The 20,848-nt window shown below is 35.3% G+C and overlaps 1 protein-coding gene across 4 annotated transcripts in view; it reads right to left on the minus strand.

The window, feature by feature from the left end:
* LOC138156969 (thiamine pyrophosphokinase 1-like) overlaps positions 1–20,848 on the minus strand; it is a 481,181-nt gene that overhangs the window by 271,465 nt on the left and 188,868 nt on the right. The window lies entirely within an intron of this gene.

Consider the following 20,848-nt stretch of genomic DNA (forward strand, 5'->3'; position numbering starts at 1 on the left):
ACAAAGACTTCTGTAGACACTCATCTAAGACTTCTCTGCCTACTTGTCTCACCACCTCCAGATCATATCGGATCACTCTCCTGACCAGATCATCTTCATGATAGATGGTCAATGACTGTCTTGTTCCCGCAGGCTAATTGTGTTTTCTCTCACTATTGTAAAATTGAAATATTCTCATAACAAAGCCAGAAATGTTATGATGTGGCAGAAATCTAAATGAAGCAATAGCATGTGTATATGAAATTTGATAGTCTGATCTTTCTGAACTGTTTTTGTTCCCCTGTGAATATGGGACAGGATGCCTACTTCTGATCTATCTAACTTGTCACTGTTTATTTCAGTGATTTCAAAATGTACTGGAAACAAGTGAAACTTCTGAAACAACTATTGTGTTTTTTATCTTTCATAACTATTGTTAGAACTATCCCACTCTTTAAAAAAATAAAAATAAAAGAGCCTGTGTCACTGAAAAGCCATCACAAGCAATCTGTGTTTCCCCTCAAACTGGCCTGAAGCTATTTTATTTCCAAAGAACTCATCCACAATAAAGGAAAAAAAGTTTTTGTCAAGAACATACTTTATGGAATATAATAGCTATAAAGAACAATGCCACTGATTAAATCTAGCTGTAAAATGACTTCTTACAGCTGCTTGAAATGATCTCACGCTGAAAATTTATTCTCACTTTAAACATGATCTGACAAATGCGGTACCTATGCCCTCCTCCCAACAGCACCCCCAAATGATTCAGAGCTATGCATGGATAACTTCTAGATCTCCAATTTACAGCATCTGATAACCAACAGAGTAAAAATATATGATTAAACTATCCAAATCAATAATTCAAGATAAATATGTCCTCACAGTTTGGTTCTGGAGGGCACTTTAACACCCAGACTCCAGCCATAAATCCTTTTCCAATGTGCTAATCATTTTACCTCCCATCACTTCTGTGAATATTTGATTCAGAGACCCAATAATGTTGATATGCTTACAAAGCTTAACAATTTGATTGCCTAAGTACTTTTAATATATACATAACTAAATCCAAAGGCTAATCTTTCCTTAATATTAGAATTACAACAATCTAGATTTCTGAAAACCCTGTTGTTCTCTAAAACAAGACTGACTACCTACTACAGTTCCCTTTGTCTTTCATTATGAAATAAATGTCAATAAAAAGATATTCTTTCACATGTCATGTGTCTGCAGGGACAACAGGGACAATGGCTAAAATATTCTCAAATGTAAAAAAAAATGTTCAAAAGAATAATGATTGTCCACCTATGTTATTGCAATGCCTGCTTAAATACTGGACAATAGTTTACCTTCCATTCCAATTTAAATTATTTCATGATCTACAAATCCTAACATCTTTCAGATGGTATTTCTATTCTTACTAGCAGGAAACCTGCCAATTTAAGACTTAGTTACAACAGCTTGTCACATTATGCACTGAAATAGAAGCCACAGGATCTTACCTGATATCCTCAAAAATCATGTTTGTTTTGAACTAAAATAATTACAGTAATAAACCTGCTCTTTTCTTCAACCCCAATCAGAAACTGCATCTTTTACAGAGCATAAAAAAGACTGTTATAGAGGGAGTTGAGTAAGGGTTTTGAAAATGACAGAAAAGACAAAGTATTTATTCTAAACATCAATGATGTTTCAATGGCTGGAGGAGCCATGATTTCCCTGTTATGGTTATCCCCTTCACCAATGCAGACTATAAACCTTCTCTATACCTCTATAGACCATCTTCAAGAATCAATACAGAAAAAACATTTATCACTGATGCAGACTGGTCATAAGATAAGCAATACACCATGCATCCATGAAATAAGCTGGTACATAAAGCCTTCCTAACTGAGGAGGAACTCAACAAGTCAGAACCACACACATGCCATAAAGAGACATTAGAGTGTAAGTTTGGAGGAAACATGGAATATGTCAAATGCAAATTAATACTTGTTGGGTCTTTTTTAAACAGCAAAGCTCATAAAAGGCTTGCTACAGACCCATTCAAGTAAAAGCAAATTCTACCTTCTCCATCACTACTGCTGGGTGTAAATTGTTCTCCCAGATGAGATCCCATACAAGAATGAGATACTTGAGTCTTCTTACTCTTTTAATTTCACTGTTATTGTGTTACCAACACAAGCTGGGTGGAGCCACTCAAAAGAAGGTTTGCTGTTGCTATTTTTAATTTGTTCCAGTTTAATTGAACAAATACATGACATTAAAAACATCAACAATACTTCTATTATCCAAGCGTGCTGAAATACACATTATAATCTGGAATGGCCAAAAAAGTATTGTGAACATCATTAAGACTTCCTAAATATATTTACATGGAATCTCATCACTTCATATACTAGATAGTATGGGAGGATTTCAAGAAATGCAATTAACAACTGTAACCAGATCAAACATCATGATTTCGCTATTTAATAAATTCACATTTAAACAGATAATGAAGCAGTATGGATTACTGGCTAGAGAAGTGGGCTTGGCAGACAGTAAAGTGTGGATTCAATAATGGTGCTGCACAAGCCACTTAAATCTTGCAACTTTCTAAGCAATTGTTTTAAGATTATAATTTGCAGAGCATGTGCTGGCCTTGATTGGTAAACAAAGTATACTAATGGGGTGCTTGGGACCTATGTTTGTAATATCAGTTTGCAATATCAGTTTGTAACATCAGTTTGTAAAATCAAATTGTGAAACCAGTCTGTAAAATCACATCCCCCCCACTCCCAGCCTCAGAACATTAACTCGGCCCCTTCCCCCTGCTAGCACTCTGCCCAGCAACAACTCATGAACTATTTATCTCTGCTTGGAACAATAACAAGCTACATCTATGAATCCTTCAATGCCCTATCTGTAGGTTAACTCCTCAGCCAATTATCCACATACTGAGTCTCTGTTAGCCTTGGTTCCCAACATCCATCTTGTCAAACATGACACTGATGGGTGGCAGACTAGGCACTTCTCAGTCAGCCCTTGACCAATAGCTGACTTAGTGATGTTTCAGGCCTTAAACCACACCTCCAGGTAGCCCCGCCTTGGGCTATTTCCCAGTGAATTATGGGCAATTTTTTTTTGCCTTAGCAGTTGACATTAAAAGTGCATGTTCCTTTAAGCACTGACCACTCCTTAACTCCTTCCTAATCCCACCCTTACTCACCTAGTTAGCATAATTGACATCTGATCAATTGCCCCAACTCCTTAAAAACTATCCCTATGTCTTCTTTAAGTTTGCAGGCTCTCTAAGAACTCTTGCCCAATGTACAGCGTAACAATAAACTTGCAGGTTCCCTAAGGACCCTTGCCTGCTGTAAAGCATACAATAAACTTTTACAATTCTGACTCCAAGTCTGCTTGGGCCTACTGAATTCTTTTCCAGACTGAATTGCAGGCATTCTGATCACTGATAAGGATCAGAGTTCCTGTATAACCTATTGCCAACCCCCCATCAATACCAATAAAGTTCTGGTTTCCCCACCAGAAGGTAATTAGATCAATGAAACTGCAGATCAAGTCAAAGTAACAACAAACAAAACAAAATCCATGAGAAGAAATTATTAATAAAATTATAGCACTTATTTTAGTTTCCATTAGCACAAAGGTCACAATTTAGGTATCCATGAATTTGTTTAATATTTTGACAACTCTATTCAAATATAACTGGTTTCCTTCAAAATCTTATGTATTTTTTTTGTTTAAAAGCATCAGTCTGGGAAGGGATCCACCAGTTTCATGAAAATACCAAGAGTTTCTGTTATATTTAAAAGGTTAAGAACCTCTGGTACAGAGTACTCAAAGGAGATCTCTAAAATGAAGATTTCTCTATACTGGACCTCAGGACAATTATTTCTCCCATAATGAGCACTTAGGTGACTATCAATTTTATATTATCATTATGATTATCATTATATAATTATGTGACTAATTATTAATTATTTATTGCTCACTAGAATAAGGAATTCTTACCAGGTATTTTAACTCTGTAAGATTTATTGGGCTGATAGATAAAGTTAACTCACTTGCACTGAAAAATCAGCAGTTTATGTATCTCATTAAATATGTTTTTGTTTTTTATGCTAAAACCAGACTGATTACAGGGACCACTACTTTTCCATGTTTGATGCAGTCTTTTGCTCATCTGAGATTCTTGTCCATCTTCCTCATCAATTGTCATTAGTGTCAGAGAAAGAATAAAAGCAGACAATTGGCAGACTGGAGAACTAGTAAAACTATTGTTCCTGCTATTTAATAATGTATTTTTTTTTTGTTCTGTGGTGCAAGGAGAAGAAAAACAGACAGTGCAGATGCCATTAACTTAAGGGGTGAAAAAGATGCTGGAAATGTGTGCCTCTAGGAAGACTTAAGCTCCTAAAAAACATGAAAAATATTCTCTCCCTCTGACAAAGAAAAGTCAAACACTATCATCCCAAAGAAAAAGGCATAAAAGATGGTAGTGGTGCTCCAAGGCTAAAATTAAGAGCCAGGGCAAGTTTCAGAAATGATCTTGGACTCAGTAATCTGTAAATTCCTCAAGAAGTCACTATTTAGAGGTCAAATTAAAAAGTGGCAAAGGCTAATGATGGCAGTTTGCATCAGGCAAATAAATAGTATTTTTGTCAACACAACTATTAGGGCACCAATTTATTGTTGTTGTTGTTGAGTCATTTTAGTCATGTCTGACTTGTGACCCTGTTGGAGTTTTCTTGGCCGAGATAGTGGACTGGTTTGCCATTCCCTTCTCTAGTTCTTTTTACAGATAAGCAAACAGGGTTAAGTGACTCACCCATAGTCAGTCACACAGCTTGTATCTGAGGGCAGATTTGTGTACAATGCATATGTTTGTATATATTTACTCTAAGCAGCACAGGCAGGATTTGAACAAGGTCCTCCTTCCCCAGTTCTGTACTGCCTCCCTCCTGCGTACTGCTTACTGATTATGTGAGCTATTCAAATAAACTTCAACATCACTCAAGCATGTGTTAAAATTCTATGACAAATGAAGCTGCTGAGATAAGTTTCTTCAGTTATCTACTGAGAAATAACATCAAGTGAAGAAAGACTATATATTCATCAATATCATGGAAACTGCAATATTCAGAATCCTATGAGAAAAAGGATCCCTTGCCAGGGTCAATGTCCTCCCCACACAATCCTAAGAATTCATGTATGATGTATTAATTGCTTCCAAAGTATTTAATGAAATTCATAGTCACTACCACAGATACTACCAAACACTCCTTACTCTGGAAATTTTCTCATGAGCACATATATTAAAATCACTTTTACCAGCATCCATATACATGTGGCCCATGAAAATATAAGGCTGACCTTCCAATTAATCAAATTTCAAAGCATAATTTACAACATAACAGAGTGCCTGATAGGAAGCTATTTTTTATGAAATTAGCTGCTAAAAGTCTCTATCATGTCTAATTAGCACAGGCTTCAGTATAAGAAAAAAAATCATAATTCAGTTACATTTAATATTGAATAGCATCCAGCATAGGTTATTGATATCTATTAAAGATTCAATTATAAAATGCATAAATTTGGTTTTTGAAACTTGATATATGTGAGTTGAGGCACCTGGGTGGCTCAGTGAATAGAGCACTGAACCTGGAGTCAGAAGATCTGATTCAGACACTTACTAGCTGTGTGATCCTGGAAAAATTACTTAACCTTTGTCTTAATCCACAACAGAAGAAAATGGCAAACCATTCCAAATCTTTCCCAAGAAAACTCCATGGTCATGAAGAAAAACCAGTTCATGAAGAGTTGGATATGAAAGAACAATAACAACAAATATGTAAGTTACTTTAACATTATACTATTGGTATATAGTGAATTACTATTTTAGTAGTTGGTACAACAAGGATCCAAGTAAAGTGGTAACCAAAATTTGGTCTAGGCTAAACTTGAGTGTCCCAAGAATATAAAATATGATACCACTGTGTGCCCTTGGAATTAAAACAGAGAATAACAGTAGTCTGAGCAGGAAATCATCTATGCCCCAGATGCTTGGGAGTTAAGTTATTTCAAGCTAAAATGTATGGCCAGAAGTACTACTAATTCCTTTCTTTCTACAATATGCAAACATGGTATATCCTATTGAGGCCAAAACTAAACACATTAATGGAGGTACTTTAGTTTCTCTTTTCTTTCTGCTCCTTCTCTCCCAGTATCTTTTATTGTTCCTGTAGTATAATTTCTTGGCCATATGAAATTCTGAAGGATCCCATCTCATCATTCCATGGCCACTCCTTCTCCGATTATTTGTTTGTCCTAGTCAATCAATTCTTTATATTTCTTCAAATACAGTTCCAAAAATCAGTCAGAACATTACGGTTACAAGGACCTCAGGTATTGTCTCTTGAATCTCCCAACACCTGAGTCAGCCCCACCACCACCACCACCACCAAAAATGGTATATGTCTGATTAGTGGATTAGGGACATTTGGAATTAGAATCAGATTAGAGCACAGAAAAGGTAGCTGCTGAAGCCACACCAGGATAAGAATACACTATCATTCTACTCAATACTCAAATTCATAGCCTACAATTACTTACCCTAAAATAATACATGTTTATAAAGTTCATCATAAACTTGATATACAATCAGAAATACAGAGATCATATAGTCCAGTGATTTAAGAATGACCCCCTTGAATTTGGGGCGGCTAGATGGCGCAGTGAGTAAAGCACCCCCCCGGAGTCAGGAGGACCCGAGTTCGGTTCCGGCCTCAGACACTTAACACCCACACAAAAACACTACCGGTAGCCATGTAACCTTGGGCAAGTTACTTAACCCCAATTGCCCTCCAAAAAGCAAAAAAATAAAGTTAAAAAAAAAAAGAATGACCCCCAAGGGGGCGATAGATAGATATCGTGAAGTCTGTGAATTCGAATGAGGAAACAATTAAAATCTTTATTTTTACTAGCCTTACACGAAAATATATCATTCCCTTTGATTAGTTTAAAACATTATTCCAATAAGGAGTCTGTTCAAAGGCTTCATCAGAATAAAAAGGGGATTTTCTCCCTACCCAATAGTCAGCTATATCAACGATCCTTTTGTTGGTTCTGCAAGACGCGCTAAGTATCTCCTATCTTAAAAAAAAAAAAAAAAACTTCCCCTACCATGGTCTCAAACCATGACACTTTTATCTCTACCATTCCTCACGGATAAACATTTGGAAAAAAAAGCATCACTCAACTTCTTTACTATCTCACCAATTATTTCCCTTTAACACTATTCCCATTTGCATTTTGCCCCTACTAAACTGCTGAAATTATTTTGAAAGTCATCAGTGACCATTTAACTATTAAACACATTGCCCAATTTTGTGTAAATATTTATTTGCTTTACATACACATGCTTATATACATATATTAATATACAGATATGTACAAATGCATGTGCATATATTTCTGCACTTTTTATAGTTTCCTCATATCTAAAATGGAGAAGGGTAAATTGGACTAGAAGATGTCAAAGTTTCCATTAAAATTCTAACAATCAATAATTGAAAGCAATGGTGGTATAGTGAAAAGAAAATGGGAATTAGAAGATACACGATAAAATCCTAGCCTTGCTATGTACTCACATATTTGACTTGGGGCAAGTTAATTAACCTCTGTGGGTGGGTCTCAGTTTCCTCATTTGTAAAACACAGGAACAGGATTAAAAGACCTCATAAGAGTTCTAAATTTGCAAACGTATAATACTGAGAAGAAATCATTTTCCACTATACTATGAATTGGATAGGCAATTGGTTAGGGTGGAGAAGTAGGAGAAGGATGACTTCATACTTCCTAATCCACACCTTCAACCTTGATACACCCAGTTTTGTAATTGTAACACTTCTGCCATCAAAGGCATCCTTTGGATACAGCAGTTACAACATGATAATTATTATTGGAGAATATTATTCTTGCCTTACTTTTAAAAGAAAGATTTCAAAAGAAAAAAGTACAGAGGAAGAATAAGCATGAGAACATTTAGAAGGTTAAAAAAAAAGGCCACCTAAACTGTCATGTAATGACAGAAGCATATGATAAAGGAAGTATTCTGTGAAATATTACTGCTTTTGAGGAATGAAATATATCAGCTAACTGTGGTTGATTTGAAAATGGCATTAAAAATAATAACACATGATAATCAAAGATATATGATCATTTATACCAGTGAATAATCTAGAGTTTAGTGATGTCTTCCAAAGGTAATACTATAATCCAGAAGCAGAAAGACAAACATTGTAACCTCTCATCCTTGATCCTAGTCTTTCTCTATCCATAGATGTGTAAGCATGCCTATGTACCCATACATGTACACGACTAGAAGCATAGAACGAGGAGGATAAAGAATGACTAATATACTAAACACAATCAATTCTGATGGCCTACTTGACAAAGCACGGATGAGAAACACCAAGTTTTCACATCAACCTAGGGCCTAGGGAAAGAAATCTGGTAGGCCTGTTCTCACCATCTTAATGTGAGAGAGAAGACAGTAAGAGTTGCAGTACCTGCCACAACTTAGGTATAACAGGAAGGGTGCTGGCTTTTTAGTCTGGGAATCTGAGTTCTAATCCTGACTTTACCAACTATGTGACCTAGGCAACTGATTTAACCTTTCTAAACCTCAGTTTGCTCATTCATAAGATACTGTGATGCAGTGGATAGGACTGGGCTTGGAATCAGAAAGACTCATGAGTTCAAATCTAGCCTCAAACACTTACTAGCTGTGTGGCCATGGGCGTGTCACTGTTTGCCTCAGTTCTCTTCTGTAAAATGAGCCACAAAAGAACACTGGTATCTTTGCTAAAAAACAAAACAACCCAGACAGGGTCACAAAGGATCAAACATGACTGAAGTGCCTCAACAACAAAAATAATAAGAAAGGAAAAAAATATTTTAACATAGTAAAAGATTAGAAACTGCAGTCAAGGCCACATTCAGAAGAATGAAAATAAAGCATAACTCCCTTCTATCAGTGGACAAGTAGGAGCATGGATTGTTAACATGGCCAATATGTTATTCTATCTTGTTTAACCATACTTCTTATTACAAGGTAGGATTTTGGGATTGGGACTGGGGAGAGGAGGGTAGTTGTCATTAATAAGTGGCATTGATATTAAAATCATTAAACTATATTTGAAAAGAAAAATAATAAAATGAGGACATTAGATTTGCCTACCAGTTTCATTTAAGCTCTGAATCTATAATCCAATAACCCTTTAAAAAATCTGATCTTTCCTGCTTTTTTTGCTTTGTAGACCATTATTTTTAAAACTATTGTTCCATTCTTTCCTGCTCTACTTGTTCAATTATTTTCAATGTTGGGATTTTTTTTTTTAGAAAGTAGCTTAACCAACTGATTTCTGAAAGGCTTTTTTTAAAAACTGGGGGGTTAAAAATATGTGCCCCCACTATTTATCATTTTCACATAGGCACAATAAGATTTCAGAAGTTTTTGTTTTTTTTTAAACCCACAGCAATATAAAAATAGGCTTCAAAATGTAACATTTAGGGCCTTCCTATAAGACAGCCCTAATCTCTTAAAGAATCAAGGATAAAGCTTGACACAGCAAGGGACTTTCAGGCATAGCTAATAAACACCTCCACCAACTGGCATAAGTAAAAAAAGTATTTTTCTAAAGCCTAAGTCATTCCATCACAAATTTAAAACCTTTCAAATCTGTGGGAAAACAAAAGGAAAAACAAAACACTGATTTCAGGAGGAAACTGTAAATACAGAAGCTGTCTCCCACTTCTGACATAACACCACCATTATTACAAGTTCCTCATGTTGGCACTCTGTTATGTTTGCTGTTAGTGTTGTTTTAACTATGTCAAGGTCTGCATTGGCTATGACTGACTCTCTTGGGGTTGCATGGTTTTCTCCGCCTCTTTCAGCAAAATTTTGTCCTAGTTTGAACTCTAATCTGACTATGCTGAGAACCAATATATATATATATATATATATGGAGAAAATTTCAAATTACAAATGTAGAAATGGCTAAGCAGAACATTAATTTGCTTTGTTTTATTTTATTTGGTAAAGAGTTGGGTTCCCCCCCCCCACTCTTACACAACATACTACAGACCATACATAGGTAAGCTGGTAGGGACTATAAAACAGTGGTATACTAGCTAGTCTGCCAAAGGGGAATTCAGATTGTGTGCGTTATATTGCTTTTGGTACATAAGGTTTGGGATCCCCCTTTTTCTACCTGATTTGATATTTCGGTAAGTAATCCAAACTATTTATAGGTGTTTAATAAAGCTTTTTTGGTCTGCCAGATCTGAGAATGCTACTTAACAACTTAGAGTTCAATCTACCTATAACACAAACAAGCATTTCTATAGATAGAATTTCCAGTGGATAAGGATGTGTTGGAGCTACCCCGACAAAACAGTATTAGTACTAGGTGCCAGCAAAGATTTGGAAGAGATTTGCTAATACAACTGGATATTATGAGGACGTTAATTGAACTAGTATGCTACCTGTATATGAAAAGCCAGATTCAGAAAAGTAATACATTAGAGAATAATTATTTTATTATTAAAACACACAATAATATAAGAAACCAAAAATAAATTATATGATTCCTGAAATAACAAATGTCCACAAAAAAATGACTGATATAAAACTTTTCAGTAATACTCAACATATGGAAATACAGTAGGACAGAGGTTCCTGTTATACTTTCTGAGTATTATGGAAACTTTTGCTTCTCAGGAAAATACTTTTAAATGTATCAAATACTTAGGATTACAAGGAAGGGAAATATATTGAAATATAGTTATAAAAAAATAAGTTCACACAGTACAGAATTCCTGAATTAGTGCATTAAAAATCATAAATGAATGACTGTAATTAGACAATGAACAGGGTGATGCACAAACTAAAGAAAATTATTCTTTTTCTTTTTAATGTATTTTTAGTTTTTAACATTCATTTCCACAAGATTTTGAGTTCCAATTTTTTTCCCCATCTCTCCTCTCCCCCACCCCAAAATGGAAAGCATAGTGATTACCCCTTCCCCTATTCTTCCCTCTCTAATATCCCACACTATGGCCCCCCTTACTCCTTACTTTCTTGTAGGGCAAGATGGATTTCTATACCCCACTGCCTGTATATCTTATTTCCCGGTTGCTTGTAAAATAATTTTTTAACATTTTCTTTCAAAACATTGAGTTCCATATTCTCTCCTTTCTTCCCTCCTCACCTACCCCCACTGAGAAGACAAGCAATTCAATATAACTTATACACGTGTAGTTATATTGTGAAAGACTAGCTATATTTCCCTCCATCTTATCCTGCCCCCCATTTATTCTATTTTCTCCTTTGATCCTGTTCCTTTTCAAAAATGTTTGCTTCTGACTACTGCCTCCTCCATTCTGCTCTCCCTTCTATAATCCCCTCCTCTTATCTCCTTCCCCCCTACTTTCCTGTAAGGTAAGATACGCAATTAGGAGTGTATGTTATTCCCTCCTTAAGACAAATCCTATGAGAATAAGGTTGACTCATTCCCTTTCACCTGCTCTTCCCCTCCATTATAACAGCTTTCTCTTGCCTCTTTTATGTGATATAATTTACCCTATTATATCTCTCACTTTCTCCTCCCAATATATTTCTCCCTCATCTCTGAATTTTATTTTTTACATATCATTCCTTCTTATTATACACACACACATATAAACACACCTGCACAAATAGATAAAGATATAGATATATATTCCCCTAAACTATCCTAATACTGAAAAAAAAAAGTGTGAGTTACAAATGTCATCTTTCCTAATACTGGAAAAAGTCTCCTGAGTTACAAATATCATCTTTCCATGTAGGAATGGAAACAGTGCAAGTTTAATAAATTCCTTATAATTTCTCTTTCCTATTTACCTCTTCATGCTTCTCTTCTTCTTGCATTTGAAACTCAGAATTTCTGTTCAGCTCCTGACTTTTCATCAAGAATGCTTGAAAATCCTCTATTTTATTGAATACCCATATTTTTCCTAAAGTATTATACTCAGTTTTGCTGGGTAGGTGATTCTTGGTTTTAATACTAACTCCTTTGACTTCCAGAATATCATATTCCAAGCCCTTCGATCCCTTAATGTAGAAGCTGCTAGATATTGTGTTATCCTGATTGTGTTTCCACAATACTCAAATTGTTTCTTCCTGACTGCTTGTAGTATTTTCTCCCTGACCTGGGAACTCTGGAATTTGGCTATAATATTCCTACGGTTTTCTTTGGTGGACATTTTTCAAGAGGTAATCGGTGGATTCTTTCAATTTCTATTTTACCCTCTGGTTCTACAATATTACAGCAGTTTTCCTGGATAATTTCTTGAAAGATGATGTCTAGGTTCCTTTTTTTTTTTTACCAAAGAAAATTATTTGGGGAGGCTAGGTGGCACAATGAGTAAAGCATGGGCCCCAGAGTTGGAAGGACCGGAGTTCGGTTCCGGCCTCAGACACTTAACACCCACACACACACACAAAAAAAAACTAGCCATGTAACCTTGGGCAAATTACTTAACCCCAATTGCCCTCCCAAAAGGCGGAAGGAAAGAAGGAAGGAAGGAAGGAAGGAAGGAAGGAAGGAAGGAAGGAAGGAAGGAAGGAAGGAAGGAAGGAAGGAAGGAAGGAAGGAAGGAAGGAAGGAAGGAAGGAAGGAATTCTATTGCAGATATGAGAAAGTTAATTAAATGGTCTAGTTTTTTCAAATGCTGCACATATGAAATAGGATAAAACTTCCTTTCCATGTCTGTAAACCAAATTGTATATACATTAATATATATTAATGTATTAATTCCATGTCTTCACAAAATGTAATTTTATGAAACTTAAAATAATCTATACTATGTTTAAAGAGAAATATAAAATCTGAAGAATTATATTTATGAATTTAACATATTAACATTTTAAAGATTTCACTTAAACAGATGACTTTGATGACCCTATAAATGTATAGTTCAGTCTAGACTTATGGCATAGCAGCTTTTAGTGAATAATGAAGTATGTGAGTACGAGAAGGCAGGGGTCAGCTGGGTTCTAGTTTCAAGTCTTGCCATTTATGACCTATATTATCTTGAAAAATGAAATGAACAAATAATGGCTAGTCTGTCTCTCACAGAATAAAAATTATTTTTGTCTTCATTGTAAGGCTGGAATGAGATACTTGTGTGTCCTTGAGAAAGGGGACTGAATCCAAGGGAGGGTAAGCAAGAAACTATGTGATGAGCTTAGAGTTAAAAAGGGATTTACTTGAGCTGATGTATACTAATGGTCTTCAAACTTTTCTGATGACTCATCCTTAAGAATGAAAATTTTTTTGAGCATGCACCCACAATACAGTACATGAATATTAATTCATATCCTGCTAAATTAATATAATGTGTACAGAAATAAAACAGAAAGCTTAAGCTTTTAAAATATGATATATAAAATATTTATTAATACTCCTAATTAGTAGCACAAAAACTTCTTGCTCTCCCTAAAATATCAGTAGTACCAGTAATATTTTTTGTAAAAGTAACATTTTTTTGGTAAAAATGTGATTGAATATGCTTCACTTTTTTTTTAACATCTTGGTTTAATGTTTTTCTGTTAACAATTTCATCCAGCATATGGATATAATCTGAAGGTCAGATTATAAATTCAGAAACTTGCAGGAATGCTTTTAAGTCATTTGTCCATTCTTGATGTTAAATAATAAAAGTACAATAGTATTTGTACACAAAGTACATCACAACTGAACTGAGAGCAAGCAAATGAAGCCATCATTGACAACCCCCTTTCTTCAGCACAATTCTAACTTTGTGCAGGGCACTTGGCACACCATGACAGATGGACTGAGGGTCCCAATGTCAATCTACATTTTTCATATTAGTAGTAATTACTTTAAGATACCAAAATATCTTCTAGTATTTTTCACAAACTCCAATGAATTTGTCTGGCATACCTCACTTCAAGGTCACAGATCTAGAACAGGGGTCAACAAACTACAGACCATGGGCCAAATCCAGGCTGCCACTTTATTTACAAATTTTTTTAAAGTAACATTCTTAGCACACAGGCCATGCAAAAATAGGCAGTGGATGGATGTGGCCCACATGCAGTTATAGTTTTCTGACTCCTGATTTAGAGCATATAGCCATGTTTGAGATGAAAATGAGGTGAAGTGCTTTTCCAAGGTTAACAAGATTGACAGTCAGACTGGAATTGGAAACCATGTGTTGTGATCCCTAAATCTACTACTGCTATTATTATACCATATGAGAATTTGGAAAACAGAATGCTGAAGGAGAATACAATGATGGGAAAGGGAAATTGGGCAATCTATATTGCTTCAAAGAATAGAACTGGGAACAATGATTTGAAATCCCACATTTCAACTCAATATATTTTTTTTATTTTAAATGATTACATTTGTTTATAAATCAATGTGTTGCCTCCCCAAGTCATGAGCTCCTCATTACTGGATATATACAAGCAAGAATGCCGGGTAAATATATGCCAGGAAGTTTCAAGTATTACTACATTATTTGGGAGGTTGGACTAGAAAAACAAGGTCCCTTAAGTTTCTAAAAATTTTACAATACAAGTTTCAGTCTCCTACTCACCTATTTTCAGCCATTATTAATCAAATAAATCTCATTTCTCTTTCTCAAATAAGGTATGTGGTGGTATTAGTCCTATCAGGAGAGCTCAGTCTAAATGAACACTAAAAGTAGTGGAGCTTTTTAAACTTTTTTCTTTTACATATCTTTTATATTACAATCATCAATGTTTCAAAAGGTCAAGGACCTATACATTTTTTCATATAGGAACTCCCAATATAAGGAGCTCCCTCTAGCAACACAGACTGCTTTATTACTTAACAAGACACTCCATTATCTCTAGCCTCTGGGTACTTTCTCACATATCCCCTAAGCTTAGAATTCTCTCCCTCCATAGCTCTGGGTCTAGTTTCCTTGAAGTATCAACTAAAATGACATCTTTCTTCTAAAGGAAGCTTTTCCAAATCCCTCTTAATTGTAGTGCCTTCCTTTTCCTAAATCTTTCAGTTTTTTATCTTATAACACAGCTTGCTTGTAGATATTTCTTTGTTTACTGTATTCCCTATTAAAATGTGGGCTCTGTGTAGGCAAGGACTTCCTTCTGTTTCCATAGTGCTTAGCATAGTCAGAGTTTGGTTGGAGGCCGGATGTAAACACTATTATTCTCCAAGTTCACTGGGCCACATGATCTCCATAAGAAGCATACTTTTCATTTTCTAACTCAAATATTTCCAATGTACTTTGATAGGGGATAATTTCCACGTGTTAGAAAAGAGATCGGTAATTCTTCAATACCCCAAACTAAGCAAGAAATGCTTTATAAAAATGAATAATTATGTGATAAACATTATTATGCATCACTAAAAGAGAAAAGATTGTAAGGCATACATTACACATTCAAGTGAGGTTCACTGAATGTCATAACACTGATAGAAGGTTTCCAAGATGATGGAGAAGAATACTCATGTTCCTTAGCAGTTTTAACACTGAAATAGAGGTGGGACCAGGAAATCTCTGGGAGGAGAGTTCAATTTAAGGTAGAGTTGTTCTTACTAATACAGAGAAAAAGGACACATATCAGCAAACTCTCCTTTGCAATCTAATTTTAGGAAGCAGTGATTGGCTAGGATAAATGTGGCTGAGTACATGGGCAGTCTCTCTGAACTCATGATTGGTCTTTGGGCAGCTCAGCTCTGGCATATAGTCAGCTATCTAAAATCATAGGTGACTGTACTTAAATATGGGTGGAAGGCCAATACTAGGAATTTTCTCATAATTAGCCTAAGGATGACACACATCCAGTAACTCTAGGAAATAAACTTATTTCCTCAGTTCAGGGGCCTATACTCTTACTTTGAGTAAGACTTTGGAAGGAGCAAGTGTTATCTTACAGTAAAACTTGTTAAAAAATTAAAATGAGGGAAACTGTTAAATACTAATTTGCAAACTAAGGAGACAGCACATGGTTACGTTCTACTTCAACAAATTTCTTAATTTTTCATGTTAAAGGCTACAAAATACAGTGTTTCTTTTACTCATAAATGACTCATGATAGTGGTTGCACTTGTAACTTTGGTGAACAATAAGCAATAAATGGACCTAATCTGACTTAGTATCTCAACTCGTCACTACACACAGATCTATACACAAAAATTCATATATTTGTAGCATTTTGAATCATGAAGCAAGTCTGAGCAGTTCCATAAGATAATGGCCAATACAAATGGAACATGCAATAATATCAAACTCAGTATTAGATCCACTTTAAAATAAAAGCACTGGCCCTGGAGTCAGGAGGACCTGAGTTCAAATCCAACCTCAGACACTTGGCACAAAAATTAGCCATGTGACCTTGGGCAAGTCACTTAACCCTAATTGCCTTCCCCCCAAAAAAAAACAAAACAAAATAAAATAAGAGGAGACACACATGTATGTCCAGGGGCTTTTTTTAAAAATCAGTGAGAATTAACATTAAAAAAAAATTTCCTTCCCACAAATTATACAGTCGATCAGGATATAGCACTATGTACATCAGTGTTTGAATAGGTAATTCTGTTCAACTAGTCTAAGATTTGTTTGCACCTGCATCTTAAAATAAAATATGATAAACAGCTGGAAATCTACTTTCAATTGTGGCGATGTATTTTCTGAACTTCTGGTCCAACTTCCTTTCCCTTGCGTACAACTACATCTTTCATTCTATGCTAAATCTCCAATTTTATGGGGAAATTCAGGCCTGAAAAAGGAGCAAATACTTGGTGTGTTATCCAAAGGTAAATGGTTTAATTCATTTGCAAATGGCTAAGGAAGTATCCAGAAACCATCATGGGTAGACTTCAGGTGCCATGTGTGCAGGTGGAACCATAGAGCCTCTGTATTCTGATATCTTGATACCACTAGTTTTCATTTTGATTTATTCAGTTACTTTTTAACCCATGAAGACAAAAGACAGACTTTTGATTAAGATTTTCAATATTGATTTTACCTTAAGGCTTCTTTTTTCAATTTTTCTTATGCTTTCACCTCTTAGATCCTCACCAGCATCTTGAACAGCCCTTTGCAGACAGTAGTCAACTAATACTTTTGAAATTAAATTACATATATAAATAAAAATTTAATTTGATTTCTAATTAAATTGAATTACAAAAGGTTGCTACATCTCACCTACCCACCATCAGTAGGACAGCTTGCTTGCCAGACAAGTCTGTGGCCAAGGAAAGATATTCTCCCTGTGTGAAGCTAGCTGGTCCAAACAGGAGAGAATTCACAACTTGGGCTTTGTTATCACTACCTTCCAACCAAATGAGCCAACTGGCCCCAACACACCTTCCAATAAATGTTTAAACATTTTTTTTAAATGATATGCACCTGTGTTTCTATGTACTAACTAATTTAGAAGGCCCAGCATTAGGTCTTAGACAAAATGCAGGCAGAAGAATCCCTAAGGGAAGAGATGAAAAGGAAAAAAACAGAAAAGAGATTCAGTAAAGCCTACCATTCAGTAGGAAATTCAATAAAGCACATACTGTTTGCAAGTTTTCCTAGGTATACAGAGACAAATAAAACAAACAACAACAACAACAAAGCAAACAGTCCTTGCTTTCAAGAAGCTTACATTTTACGGATAATGGTAACTGGCAGGGAGTTAATGTGCATATATAATTAAATGGAAAACATGTAAAATCTAAAAAAAAAGTTCTTTAAGGAGCAAAGAGTACACTAGTAGGACACTGGTCCAGGATGCAGTGGATGTCCTTGTACCACTGGACTTAGATGACTCTGGAAGAGGGAGTAAGGATGATCTGACTTTGTACAACTGTGTCTCACTTAAATCCAATTTAGGCATTCACCCCACAATGTCACTGGTCTTCAAAAATAAAAGCTGAACAACTGGGACAGTACTGATAGGCAGCGTCTAGTGGTACATGAACATAGCCTTGAAGGAAACTAGGGATTTAAAGAATCTGAAAGAGGAGAGAAAGGAGAGCTTTCCAAGCACAGGGAATAAAAGTCTTAAAGGTCTCAGAGACAGAAGATGGAATTGTCATGGTTGCAGGAAAATAAGGCAAAATATACTAAAAAGTCTGATGATACAGGCAGTATTTAATATCCATGGTCCCTAACCTCTGTAAAGTAGGTGACAGGGTGTCTTCTCATTATTTCTTGGTTTTAATGTAATTTGCAACTTTGAATTTTAATTGTTTGGTGGTAGATGTTCTTCCCATTTACATTGTTGTAGCCACTGTGTATATTCTTTTGTTGGTTTTGCTTACTTTACTTTGCATCAGTTTAAATAAGTCTTTTTATTCTCTTTAGTCATCAGGTACAACATTTCTTATAGCACAGTAATTTTCCAGTACATTCATGTACAACGATTTGTTTAGAAACTCACATTTACTAGGTATCAAAGAATGTTATCTTTGAAAAGTTTCTATCTCTCTTGACATTACTTCCTCTGCTGACCTTTCTCCAAACTCTTTGAAAGTGTTACAGCAAAATTTAGGCCATAGGTCAGATTATATATGCTTGGCTTGGCTTTCCCCTATCACTAACTCTAACATGGAACAGTCATGTCACATTAAGGAAGAGTCCAGGTCACAATCATTTCTATTCCAGTAGCTAATTACTATAAATTGGTTAGAATCAGGTTCAATCTAAAAACAATATTACTGTTACTATACATAATGTTATCCTGGTTGTGTTCACTTCACTCTTCATTATTTCATGCAAGTCTTCCCATGTTTTTCTAAGATCACTGAGCTCATCTGATAGCACAGTAGTATTCCATCATAACCATATACCACAATATGTTCAGTCATTGCCCAACTGAAAGTTCTTTCTGTGCTACTCCCTCCATCCTTTGAAGAACGAAATTATCATTACAGCAAAATAACAAAGTAATAGATGTCTTAATTTTGATAAGCAGAGAGAGACAGAGATTTCTAGAAGGTAATGATTTAAAGTCCCCCATCATGATAATATCATACCTCAACATCTCATATTCTGTTCTCAAACTACTTATCTAATTTTTCCTCCTTTCCAGAGGGTCTGTAAGTACACCTCACTGAAAACATACCTTTTATTTTCCTTCTATTGTTTATCCACATATTTGCAACCACAAATGTCGTCCTGATTTCTATATTTCCTGGAACTTTCCACTTATATTTTATTAATTTAATTTCTTATTTGGAACTATCCTCTCCAAAGACAGCAAAAGATCCATCACACCAAGTTTCAACGACATTTACAGGCTGAGTTTACCTCTTTTCATTAAGATCTTTAGTTCAACTTGGCTATTAGCCATATCTGGATTTATTTATGCAAATGCATCTAAGGCCATGAGTTTTATTACTTGTTTCTTCCTTGATTGAAGTGTCCTGTGAATTACTTACTGATCATTTCTTCTATAATTCTATTTTATAGTAGATTCTCTCTCTCTCTCTCTCTCTCCCTGCGTGTGTGTGTGTGTGTGTGAGAGAGAGAGAGAGAGAGAGAGAGAGAGAGAGAGAGAGAGAGAAAAGCAGGCCATTTCCTTTTAATGAACAGATACTCAAGACTCCAGTCAAATATTTAGCTGCTTTTTTTTTTCACCTTCCCTGTACCCATCAAAAGCTCTTATATTTTTATGTTTTAAGCAGTGGCCCAAAAATCCAAATCCTGTTATTATACACTGAGAAGATTAAAATCACTTTCTTGTTAAGTCTAGTTACAGGAATTGATATTGTTCCGTAACTGTTTTTGTCCTGTAACTGCTTAAGTTATGGTTTTAGCATATCTGAACTTAGTTAAGAATTAAACTGGCCTATAATGGATTAATTCGAAAAACATATTTCTTATGCTAATCACTGATTTATTCAGGCTTGAATTTTGTGAACCTTAGGGAATGTGTTTCAATACAAAGAGAGTGGGACCTGATACCTTTACTCCATCAAACCATCTTACAAGGATGCCTGGTTTGCTCTCCAGAAGTCTGGGCTCCTATCTCACACATGGACACAAGCAATGAACACTTCATAGTCTCATGAGAGAAGGAAGGTTGTTGCTAGGCCCCATTACATAATAAACTTCCAACCAATCATGATGTTCCCTGCATCTCAGTTGTGTAACCAGTCATGTTGCCCTTAATTCCATGATGTCATCTGCCCTGTTCTGTTCTTTGTTCTTCACTCTCCAAAACCTACGTAAAGGGAAATTTTGCTCAGGGTCTTTGACACAAAGGAAGGCAGTCTAGTGACCCATTAATTGACATGTAGTGTGTCCCTGCTAATAAAGTGTTGCTCAGAGATCTGCCTCAGTTTACTCTTTTGTTAAATTTCAACTGCAACATGTTTTAACCAACTATTCACTTCATTCAAAAGTCAGCTCAAAAATAGTACATTCTGATTTATCACTTTATATATTTTCAGTCTATAAACTGAATTTTAATTATTTTTTAAAACTGATAATCCATGTAGTTATTGGGAAGTAACATTCAATCTACATCTAGACAAGGGTTTAATTTATGCTAAATCTTTGAAAATTTAGGTGAAAGTACCTATAATCTGAATACAAAGTGATCATTTCAGTGTATCCTAATATCCACACTCTAACACTCACATACAGTTATACTGTTTTGCCAACAAATATGGAGATTCACTCTTCATTGAACTGCTTTATCTCTTGGAAGGTGGTAATATTTCTCCAATAGCAAATATGGTGGAAATGGAATTGCATTTAACAGTAACTCAGCTTATAACTAGAATATAAATGA

Source organism: Petaurus breviceps, unplaced genomic scaffold, assembly GCF_028583685.1.
Source record: "Petaurus breviceps papuanus isolate PSGF00001 unplaced genomic scaffold, PetGlider_PUasm1.0 111, whole genome shotgun sequence".
Lineage (NCBI taxonomy): Eukaryota > Metazoa > Chordata > Mammalia > Diprotodontia > Petauridae > Petaurus > Petaurus breviceps.